We start from the raw sequence: 12,206 nt of genomic DNA, 5'->3' as shown, positions 1-12,206 counted from the left end.
TTCCTTCTTTGCAAAAGATTATTAATTTTGTTTAATTTTCAGCTTCTTCAAGCTAGTACTAAATACATTTTTATGATCACTTTTATTTTTTTAAAGTGATAACTCACGGCACATCAGCGTTTAAGAACTGCCCCATGTTTTCCATGAATTAACAGTCACTAATATTAGCAGTGTGTTTTAGCGGTGTTTTCAGATGTAGCGTTGTTTGCAGTCAGTCGTGAGATGGATCTTCTCTGCGAGTGTTAATTACTGTGTTGACTCTTTATTTTCCCAAACCAGTCGGCAATATATATAATTTTTTAGATAGGATTAATTTGAGATAAAACTAAACGAAATTGAAAATGAAGTAGAAATAAAAAACAGAATTCAAATGTCAACAGAACACAGTAAGAAGTGTGTTGAAGGACAGTTCTGTCTTGCTTTCATAATGAAAACACTTTGAAGTTTGTTCAGCAGGAAACAAATCATAAAATATAGAAATGTTTGTGTTACATTTATATTGACAATTGTGTTTTCTGAGTTGTGAAAGTTAAAATAAGATTAAAATATTGATGTTGAGTTTACAGTTACAATTTGAATTCAGATTCATGAACAGATTCATTCAGACACAGACTCGACTCAGACTCGACCTGGACTCGGTCCTGAGTCTGACTCGGCCACTTTTGGACTTGGACTCGACACTGACTCAGTTGTTTAAAGACTCGGACATGACTCGGACTTGACTCGGTTGTTTAAAGATTAAGACTTAACTCAGACTCGACTAAGGTGGACCAAATTTGTACGTCATCATGAACAGGAAATATGCAAGGCAAAAAAAGCATGATTCAGACTACATTAAAATGGGTTGACATGCAGCATGGATAAATATGCGTGTTCTGACCACAATGTGTTTTGTTTTGGTGAATTATGGTTGCTAAGAGCATGGAACTGACGTTCAGAAAACTATATATATGTCATGTTAATAATTGTTCATATTATTGGGCATATGCAGTTCATGTTAATAATAATACACTTCAATGTTTGATTTTAAGGACATTTTTCCTAACAGATATGATTAACAACCGTTTTACTTGTCTGGTTGCTACTTGATGTCTAATGTCTAATCTGGGACATGAAGCAAAACCAGTTGATCTGTTCATCAGAACCAATGATTGATAGTACTTTAATCTTACCAGTATGAACTCATTTGTCATAACATATTATACATATTATTCTTGGATCCATATACTTCACCATTTCATACTTCACCAAAAGATTCATTCCTGTCATCCAGTATCTTTAGAGCTCCATAATAATAATATGCTTGTGTTGTAATTTAAGGGTTTTTATAAAAGGATACATTCATAAATATGGACCCTGGTCAAGCTCACTTAAACATTATTAATGATAACTTGATTGTGAACAGAAGAAAATGAACAGAATGAAATGACAACCACAAAAACATGATAGAAATTGATAAACATTGACTGCTAATCCTTGCTTTTTCAAGAATGTCAATAGATAAAAAGACAATGAGTCAATAAAAAGACCTGCTCATGTTTGTGCATTTTTCCTACCAAACTTAGTGTCACTTCCTGGAGGATTGCGTCATTAAAGGAATAGTTCACCAAAAAGTGAAAATTATCTCATATTTTCCTCACCCTTATGCCATCCCAGATGCAGGGCTCCAGACAAAAAAAATGACTTGGGAGACATTGGTTCCTAAACTGAAACATTAAGGAGCCAAATGGCTGTTTTTTGTTGCCAAATCACAGATTTTCTCGATTTAGTTTCAGATGTTCAGAAGCAAGAAAGAAAGCCAGATAACTCATTCATCAAAGGGTTAATAAACAGAATATATAGTTGAGAAAATAAGTTTGCATTCCCTTTTGTCTCATAAATGTTCACACCCCATTCAGAATTTATACAAATATAAGAGATAAAAGATTTTTATGTATGTACTGCTCTTCAGATATTTACAGAAAGTATAGTATGTATATAGTAGGGTGTTCTTGAACATCACTGAACGTTTGCACCTTGTGTAATATTTGTTAACAAGTCCCAAAAGTGTCAAAAGCTTGATATATATATATATATATATATATATATATATATATATATATATATATATATATATATATATAAACTCAGCAAAAAAGGAATGTCCCTTTTTCAGGACACCGCATTTTAAAGATAATGTTGTGCAGCAAGCACATCATCAACAGAACTCACAAGATGATATCTGATGAAAACATTTGAACACACACAACCTGACTGTCGCTAATAGCGACTAGATTTTAAATTATTGTCGCAATCAATTATTTTTGGTCGCATTTGCAACCAATTAGTCGCAGTCTGGAGCCCTGAGATGTGCATGAACTTCTTTCTTCTGCAGAACCCAAATTAAGATTTTTATAAGAATATTTCACCTCTGTAGGTCTATACAATGCAAAGTCAATATGTGCCAACATTTTGAAGGTCCAAAAAGCACAGAAATGCAGCATAAAAGCAACCCATAAGATTCCAGTTGTTAAATCCATGTCTTTAGAAGTGATATGACAAGTGTGGGTGAGAAACAGATCAATTTTTAAGTAGATTTTTTCAAGAAACTCTTCTACTTGCCCAGTAGGGGGCATATGTATGAAGATTGTGAATCACCAAAAACACAAGAAGAACAATGTGAAAGGGTTTGACTGAGCAATAAAGCAAAAAATGGACTTAAATATTGATCGGTTTCTCGCCCACATTTATTATATCGCTTCTAAAGACATGGATTTAACCACTGGAGTCATATGGATTACTTTTATGCTGACTTATGTGATTTTTGGAGCTTTAACAATTTGGCAGTCATTCACATGCATTGAAGGACCAAAAGAACTGTGACATTCTTCTAAAAATCTTTACATCATACACATCTGGGATGGCATAAGGGTGAATAAATTAGATCATTTTCATTTTTGGGTGAACTATCCCTTTAAGGAACTGGCTTATGTTATTTAAAATGATTTTAAAAAAAAGACTACAACAACAATTTACATTTATATAGCGCTTTTCTAGGCACTCAAAGCACTTTACATAGTATAGGGGGAATCTCCTCAACCACCACCAGTGTGCAGCATCCACCTGGATGATGCGACGGCAGCCATAGTGCACCAGAACGCCCACCACACACCAGCTATTGGTGGAGAGGAGATGGTAGAGTGATGTAGCCAATTTAGGGATGGAGATTATTAGGAGGCCATGATAGATAGGGGCCAATGGGGGGAATTTGGCTAGGACACCACATTTACATTTACATTTATGCATTTGGCAGACGCTTTTACCCAAAGCGACTTACAGTGCACTTATTACAGGGACAATCTCCCCCGGAGCAACACCAGGGTTAAACCCCTACTCTTTACGAGAAGTGCCCTAGACAGTGTTTTTTTTACAGTATAGTGTCCCCGTCACTATACTGGGGCATTAGGACCCACACAGACCGTAGGATGAGCACCCCCTGCTGGCCTCCCTAATACCACTTCCCCAGGAGGTCTCCCATCCAGGTACTGGCCAGGTTCAACCCTGCTTAGCTTTAGTGGGTAACCAGGCAATAGCTGCAGGGTGATATGGCTACTAGGAGATACTAACATGATGGAGAGTGATGTTGGAACACAAAAATTAAATAAGCCCATTAAACGATATTCCCAAGAAAACATGTTTTGTTAGAAAAAGGTAAAAAAATTAAGAAACACCTGGGATATTTCTCAATACAATGTCAGTTTTCATACTGGAAGTTAGTGTGCAAAATCACTCACCACTCAAAACAATAGTACAAATATTCAAAATTTCCCCCATATTCACTGTATTGTGATCAAAGAATACTTACTAATATGATTTTCTTTTTCCAAATTTTAGATGAGTTTTTTTATCCCATATGTTAAAACAGGATTAGGGTTGGGGTTACAGTGTGCACATAGGATGTGGAACATAACAGGTATGATCCATAAAACATCTCAGCTCACACAATATCTCTAAATCTGTCCCAAAAAAATCCAATTCGCCAACTTCCCCATTTAGTGTCTCGCATTCAGCAAATCTTTTGTGACCAGATTTGAATTTATGCACACGTTGTCACTTTTTCTATTTGATTAAAGTGAAACAAACTTAATGCAGCAGGGTTTTTTTGTATTCTGATATAAATATATGAAGTATTAAAGTTTGCAGTGTTACCTGTCTCTTAGGAGAGGTGTGCTATTACTTTTCTAATGATCTACACTCTAGATTTTCTCCTTGTGAATGATAAGGCAGGTGAAATAAGTAAGCAACACCCCAGAAAATCTTAGTAACCATCTAGCAACACCTTATTAAGATGTGTTTCATGTGATCCGATCACATGTGTTCATTCCTAAATACAGGTCTCAATGGGGTCTAAAAAGTTTTGTAATCGATTTGCAGAAACCACATACGAATGTGGTCAAAAACACGTTTCGCTCGTAGACAGTTTTGAGGAGATTGCCGACAAAAGCCTGAATTCGTGGACAAATTGGAGCGATCGCAATGTATGAACTATCAAAGATGTGATTTGAGAGAAGCGTTAATGTTCCACAAGGTGGATAGGATGCTAACATTATCTTTTTAAAATCTAACGGCTAGGACAATGTTAGAAAGTCAAGTATGGTATCTGCTTGCCTGTCATCTTATTTCATCATTTTGAAAATAAATAATGAATGTCACAGGAATTTGAGCAGATCCGATGATTTGTTATAGTCAGATTGTAAACATGAGCAGTTTTGTTGCTGAGTAGTAATCATCATATCATAAGTTAATCATCGGTAGTGAATCAATTTCATGTTATTGCCAAAACCTTATTGAAAATTTATACAAATACATATACATATATTTATATACAAAAATTATTGTAAAAATGCTGCCTGAGTTTTTGCTTTTGCTCTGCCGACATCTTAGCAACTGCAGAGCAAAGCACTGGCAACCACACACAACACCCTATATACACATAGCAACACGCCAAAATCATTCAAACACTGTAGCAACCGCAAAGCAATGAATGCACTGGCAAACACCCAGAACATCCTGTAACCACATAGTAACATTCTAAAATAAACACCTTAGCAACACCCTACCAACAACCACAACACCTTTGTAACAGCAATGCAACATGCTAAAACCAGTCAAACACCTAAGCAACCTCAGCAATGCCCTGGCAAGTATCACAACACCTTAGCAACTGCATAGCAATGCTCTTGCAACCACAACAGCTTAGCAGCTGCATATATTAACATGCTAAAACCATTCAAATACCTTAACAACTGCATAGCAATGCCCTGACAACCACCCACAACACATTGTGACAAGCACTGTAATGGTGAGTTGTGCATGGGTAAGCACACTAATGTTTTCTTCGGATATCTGTTTTTAGTATCTGTCCATCTCTTCGTCCTCAACTTGTCATTATGTGTTTTCTGCATTATGTAATATTAGAATGCATTTCATCTATTTTTTTAACTCACTAAGTTATAAATTATCATGTGGACTTTAAATCAAAGATAATTTCAACAAGCAATTCTTCACAAACAGACATTAACACGAGCATTGCAGCAATATTACAACAAAAATAATCTAGTTATCTTTTGACACTATGTCAAGTCAAACTGTCTGGGTCTCCACCAGCAGCACCTGTGAGTACAAACAATACTGTGTCCTCTTGTTTAAATGAAGCACTATTGTACAGCCAATCAGAAGAGTGTGTATGTGTGCTACACATGGAGAAGTGGTTGCAGCAACTTCCTCTCACTCGATGTTGAAAGCGACTAAGTTTCCAACAGGAAACAGATGACATACTATCTCTCTGCAGCTATCACAACACTTTTTCTTAAATGTCTTTTTTCACACCAACCGACAACTATATGTATCAAGCTCATTAATAAATGTAAACACCCATAAAGAAATCTGATATATGGCAATATATGTAAAACACATATATTAAATATGCGTTCATAAATGGTTTTCTTTGAGATAAAAAGTCACAAACCAAAATCATCTCCTAACAAGGCCAAATGTCAAGGTCTGGGTAGATTAGATGGTAAGTGAACTATCAGTTCTCACAGTAAAAGTTTTGAATGCAGGAGAAACGGGCAGGAGTAAAGACCTGAGTGACTTTTACAAGGAACAAATTGTTACGGACAGACGACTGGGTGAGAGCACCACTAAAACGGCAAGTCTTGTGGGGTGCCCTCGGTCAGCAATGGTGAGTACCTACCAGTGGTCCGAGCGACAGGGTGTTGGGTGCACAAGGTTCATCGATGCGCAAGTGCATCGAAAGCTTTCCCATCTGGGGCCGGTTGCATAAAACTGTTTTAGACTAGTCTTACTAGTTAGTCGTCTAAAATGTTGGTCTTAATTTTTTCAGTCAGTTGCATAAAAACTTAGATCAGTCTAATTAAAGACCAAAATGTAAGACAGCACACCTCAGGCTAACTTTTGGTTACATTCCATTTTGTTATTGAAAATAATTGTCAGCCAGTGGGGGCTGAAAGGGGCTTGAGTTGAGACTTGGTTGAAGACTTTGACTTCAAAAATGGTAACAAAATGTTGTGTTTTTCATTATTTGGGTTAAATCACTAAACGTGTTTATTAAAATACATTTTGAAGCACTGTAGTCTTCTAATAAGCAAATATTCTCAGCGAATAAAACATTTATTGAGCGTCCACTGTCGGCCATTTTTTTTAAGCTGTTCAGCATCTTATTTTTCCCACAATGCAGTGCAAATTAGGCTGTCTTACTAAAGACAACTGTGAGCTTGTTTTATGCAACAGACTTTCTATGACGTCTTTAGCTAGTCAAACTAATTCTTAGATTCAGTCTTAAGTTAATGGCTATGTTTATGCAACCGGCCCCTGGTCTGAACCGACAGAACATCTACAATGGCTACAAAAGTCAAAGAAGATTTTTATGATGGTCACGGGAGGAATGTGTCTCAACACACAGTGCATCGCACCCTGGTGTGTATGGGGCTGAGTTGCTGCGGACTGGTCAGAGTGTCTATGATGACCCATGCCCACCATCGAAACCGCCTACAATGGGTACGCGAGCATCAGAACTGGGCCTTGGACCAAAGGAATAAGTTTGTCTGGTCTGATGAGTCCCTTTTCGTTTACATTACGTGGACGGCCATGTATGTTTGCACCGTTTACCTGGGGAAGTGATGACAGCAGGATGCAGTGTGGGAAGACGACAGAGGGAGCTGGGTCAACCAAGAGAGCGTGATGTTCTGTGAAATGTTCCACTGGAAAGCCCTGGGTCCGGCCATTCATGTGGATGTCAATTTGACATGTGTCACCTGATGGTAGTGGCCTCTTTCAGCAGGGTAATGCGCCCTGCCACAATGCACACATTGTTCGGGAATTGTTTAATGGACATGATGAAGAGTTCAAGGTGTTGGCCTGGCCTCCAAATTCCACAGATCTCATCCAATTGAGCATTTGTGGGATGTGCTGAACCAACAAGTCTGATCCATGACGGCTCCACCTCGTGACTTACTGCTAATGCCACAGGACACCTTCAAGGTTCTTGTAGGTTCCATGCATCGGCGGGTCGGCACTGTTTTGGTGGCACGCATAGGACTAACAGCATATTTGGCAGGTGGTCATTATGTTTATCTTATCATCAGTGTATATGGAACATATATTTCAAAATACTACAAAAAGTTTTTTTTTGTATATTCATTCATGCATGCTTTAATTTTTACATTTATATACAGTAGTGCTCTTCGAGGCAGTCATAGCACTTAACATAGTGGCTGGGGAATCTAATCAACCACCATTAGTGTGCAGCAGCCACATGGAGGATGCAACCAGATGCAACCATAGTGCACCAGGACACCCTCCTCGCACCAGCTATTGGTTTAGAGTAGCTTAGAGTATGTTTTAGGTGATAAGGTCAGAGACACAGACAAAGGAAAACATACTCTGTCTGTAGTGTGCAATATTCATCTATTTCCTTCTTCAAGAATGATTTACTTTTTGATTTGGTATGTTTCATGGCAACTACAATTTTCTATATTAAGGGGATTTCTGAAAGATTTTATGTCTGGAAAAGAGATTAGTTCAATGTTTCCATTTGGTTCACAATTGCACGTGTTCTGAATTAAATATTGAGGAAGTAGTTTAGTCACACTGTAACCAAGCCAGTTTTATTTTTAATGTTTCAGCCAACTCTAACATTGTGACTCTGAAAGTTCTGGATTGTCTTAAGCAAAGCATTTATTTTCATAAATGTCTTCTCTTACAAATGAAAGCCAAAAAGTGTCGAATAAGACTCTTGGCCCATTCTTAATTATACTTAATATGTGTCATTGTAAATGACTTTTTGGCTTTTACATGTCATTTGTAATGCTACAGATGCTAGTACTGACCGCAGGACTGAACGCAATGGCATTTCAACAACTTTAACAAATGTGGGTCAAAATAGAAGACAAAACATAAATGCAAACAAATCTCTCTGGATTTCACAGCATTCCAAGATCCAGGAAAATGTAAGTAGAAAATAGTTCTCTGCCATTCTAGTGAATCCTGAATATTTGCCAAAACGTTACTATGTGGTTGCTAAGGTGCACTGAATTATTTTTTTTCATTGGTTTTATATCATTCAATTATGGACATCGGTTCCACATAATGAAAATGTGTTTCCATAATATGAAATATAAATGTAGGCTCTACTTAAATTATTTGTGTTGCATAAACCCAAAGGACGTTAATCTCACTTAAATTATATCTGTCCAAATTACGCCACTCAATTTAACAGCTTGCTGCTAGCTAGCATCAATATACATTAGCATATTATATCTTTTTGTTTACTACAACAAGTACTGTACTATTTACGGTCAAGAAATCCTCAATCAGTCTGTATACTGATGATTCTTCAGTCTTTGCTTCATGTCAAAACAATTTATGCAAATTGTTCATCAAAATACAGTGTTGTTCATCACCCATCCTCGACCTAACCATTAGCTTTACTCTTCTCCACAATGGTATCCTTCGAAAAATATCCACCATGACAGAGAATCTCTAAATCCCAACCTAACAGAGCATTAAACACTAGCAAGTTTCCTACTTCTTTCATTTTGTATTGTAATACATTCAAATAACACTTAATTTCAAAATGTACACTCGCAATGCAGTCTCTTGCAAAGAATGATGGGAAATGTAAATCCCCTGTCCCATTTCAGAAATACTTTGATGCAACAAATATTTTTCACATTATCCCAACACAATTGGATTAAGTAAACATAGTTGGAATGTACACAATGAAATTAAGAAGAGACCAAATACTAAAGAATTGTGTTGGATTAAGAAAATTGAGAAAGCAATAAAAATTATTTCGAGTGAAAACTATCCATTAGAAGTCTGAATCAATTTGATCATTTCATATCAATGTAATCATATCACTTTTTCCATTTTTTCAGTTTGAATCTATATTTTTATAGATTAAAGCATTGAGCAACCAATGCTCATGAGGTTCTGCCAAGCCCATGCCAGGACAACCAGTGACCTCTACACCAATTATTCTTATTTGTTATGGAAATGATAACATAAAGTCAGATGTTTGTTATTGTGAAGTGGAGGGGTCTTGTATCCTCCTGAATGGTTATTTTGTTATAATGACAGGTTGTACATTAACCCACTTATTACATTGCTAATGCTTATAAATAAATAAATGGACATGAAATATTGATCTGAGTTTAAATAATTTCATTATGAAAGATGCACATCAGAGACTGATACAAGAGACATGAAACTAGCACAGCAACATAAGACAACGGTTGCCTGGGACAATGGTCATTTATACAGAAACATCTGACAAGAGTATGCAATAACTGACAAATCAGAATCAAGTATGTCAGACAGCCGTGTAATACGTTGTTTTTGTTTATGTGTGGTTGTGTAAAAAAGAAGTTCTCTGTTTTGACATGGGTGATTTACTTACCCATGATTTACAAATTTAATTTGACTATGTCCTGGGCCTATTTTACTCTAAGATCAAAAGAAAGAAAGAAAAAAAGATCATCCTATTTTTATCACCATTAAGATTTTTTAACATTGTACATTATTTTCAGGACATGTATGCACATTTTGGTCCCGAATTCTCATGATCGTAATTTATTTGTATAATATTTAAACTTTAAATTATGTTTTGACGTCACAATAGTGCTCACTTAGTATTGCCTTTCATTTATGCTGAATTAAAAAAACAAAAAACAATTACAACAGCATATTTCAACTATAATACAGTAAAAAATATTAACTGTCTTTAATTACTATGTATTTAAGCATTTAATACAATGTACTTATCATGTGCATACATGTTGTTGCATTGTAGGTACATTTAAAGAACCTGCAGTTAATTACATATGCAGTAACACTGTTGACCTTACCCCTAATCCTAAACCTAACCCTACCCTAAACCTCTAACAATAATCTAAACCCTAAACCTAACTCTTAACATTCCCGTACCTCTACCTCAGTTTCTGCAAATGTGAATCTTGTGAAAAGTTTTCATAACAGCATGTAATTACACAATAAATATATTGTACTGTATGTATTTTAATTTGTTAGTACATAGTAGTTAAAGACACCTAATATAAAATGGGATCAAAATGTCTGTGTTGCGGTAATGAGCTCACCATTTAAATCAATGGGAATAGATTTCAAAAATATGATTTCATATTTTGGCATTAAATATTACCAGGACATTTCCTTGACTGGTTTTGTGAGAATCACCCACATGTGTCTTTACCAAATGAGACAAATGAGTTTTTTGACAAAACAACCTGAACATAATATGTAATATTTGTTGTTAATCGTAAATTTGAAGTACATTTTAAGCTTTCACACTGGCCAACTGAGAGTGTCTAATTTAGTCTGTGATAATATGGTGCTGATATGAGCTGGGTGTGGTGTCATATGTTGTGTTTGCTTAATGATAGTGTATATACACCGTGATATCCGGCCAAGCAACACGTTCAATCAACATTTCAACATTTATGTAGCATGAAGGCAAAGGTTATTCATAATGCATTACAAATCAGTATTGATCCCCAGTAAGACAACATCCACCATTAAATCTGTTCATCGCATATTCATGCCTCTTCATCTGAAAAACAATATACTGACATTGACATTTCAGTACAGATGAAATCAACATCCTGACATGGTGTGTACTTCTGTTTCTCATCAATCAATCAATCAATAAAGTCATTCAAATGATGAATTCATGAAACTCTTCACCAGAATGCTGGATTTAGATCTCTTAGGCACAATGATACCAATAACTACATATTTTAAAGACATATTTGAGCAAAAACAACAACACAGACTTAGTCCTACCAAAAGTTTTAATCTCACTGTTTGTTTGAGGAAAAACATCACTTACCTTGTTATATCTAGCAGGTTTAATTACTAGGTGATCGGTTCATAAATATGTCTATTAAAACCTCTTTCCTGTGTAACGGTGGACACCACTCTGCCCACATGTAACAGGGTGCTGTGTTGTAATGCAGTGCGTTAGTCACTGACTGTTCTGACTATTCGCTTACTTCCTACCAGATGCGGAAGTTCATGTCTCAACCTGTTTTGTGCATTCCAGCTGATGCTGAAAACATGCAGCACTCAAGTGCACATCTGAGATTGAACGGGATATGAGATATGACACGCCAACCCAGGCTAGTTTATTATTTTCCTTTGAATACATATTGGTCAATGATTAATATTCTCTGTCAATGTATCTATGGTCCATGTTTGAACTCAAAATGAAAGTAAAAGGTTTAAAGCAAATTTCTATTAAACGAATTATGAAGATCATTAATGCTGAAGTAACTTTGCACTGACAGGTAGAGATGGGGAACGGAGAGTGCCAGTACGTTTCCCAAACATGTAGTATTTAGTAATCAGTCACTCATTTATTCATAACTCACAAAGTTGAATGTGATTTATTGCAGTTTGGAGACTAACAGACTCAGGTCAACCGTCCTTACCAATGGACTCTTCTGATTTGGTTATTTGGTTTAAATTAAGAATGAATGGACTAAATAAAGGAGGTTATATCATTGGCTGATCCTTCAGCCCTCAGTAAGATGACTGAGGCTTTCAAACTTTCATGTCGTAGCTTTATAAACATGTTCAGGTCCATGTTAATGCTCATTTCAGTGTATTGGAATGCAAATACTGAAGCA

At 36.1% G+C, this 12,206-nt stretch overlaps 1 protein-coding gene across 1 annotated transcript in view; it reads right to left on the bottom strand.

Annotated features, from left to right (window-relative positions):
* apbb1ip (amyloid beta (A4) precursor protein-binding, family B, member 1 interacting protein) overlaps window positions 1-11,542 on the bottom strand; it is a 39,201-nt gene extending 27,659 nt beyond the window's left edge. Inside the window, exon 1 of the mRNA XM_052114076.1 lies at window positions 11,408-11,542. The gene's annotated coding sequence lies outside the window, so the exon portion shown is untranslated. The remainder of the gene's footprint in view (window positions 1-11,407) is intronic.
* Window positions 11,543-12,206: the final 664 nt, after the last annotated feature.

This window comes from Xyrauchen texanus, chromosome 41 (assembly GCF_025860055.1).
Source record: "Xyrauchen texanus isolate HMW12.3.18 chromosome 41, RBS_HiC_50CHRs, whole genome shotgun sequence".
In the NCBI taxonomy this organism is placed as follows: Eukaryota; Metazoa; Chordata; class Actinopteri; order Cypriniformes; family Catostomidae; genus Xyrauchen; species Xyrauchen texanus.
Note: the sequence above shows the minus strand (reverse complement) of the source record. Positions and strands in the feature narration are given on the sequence as shown.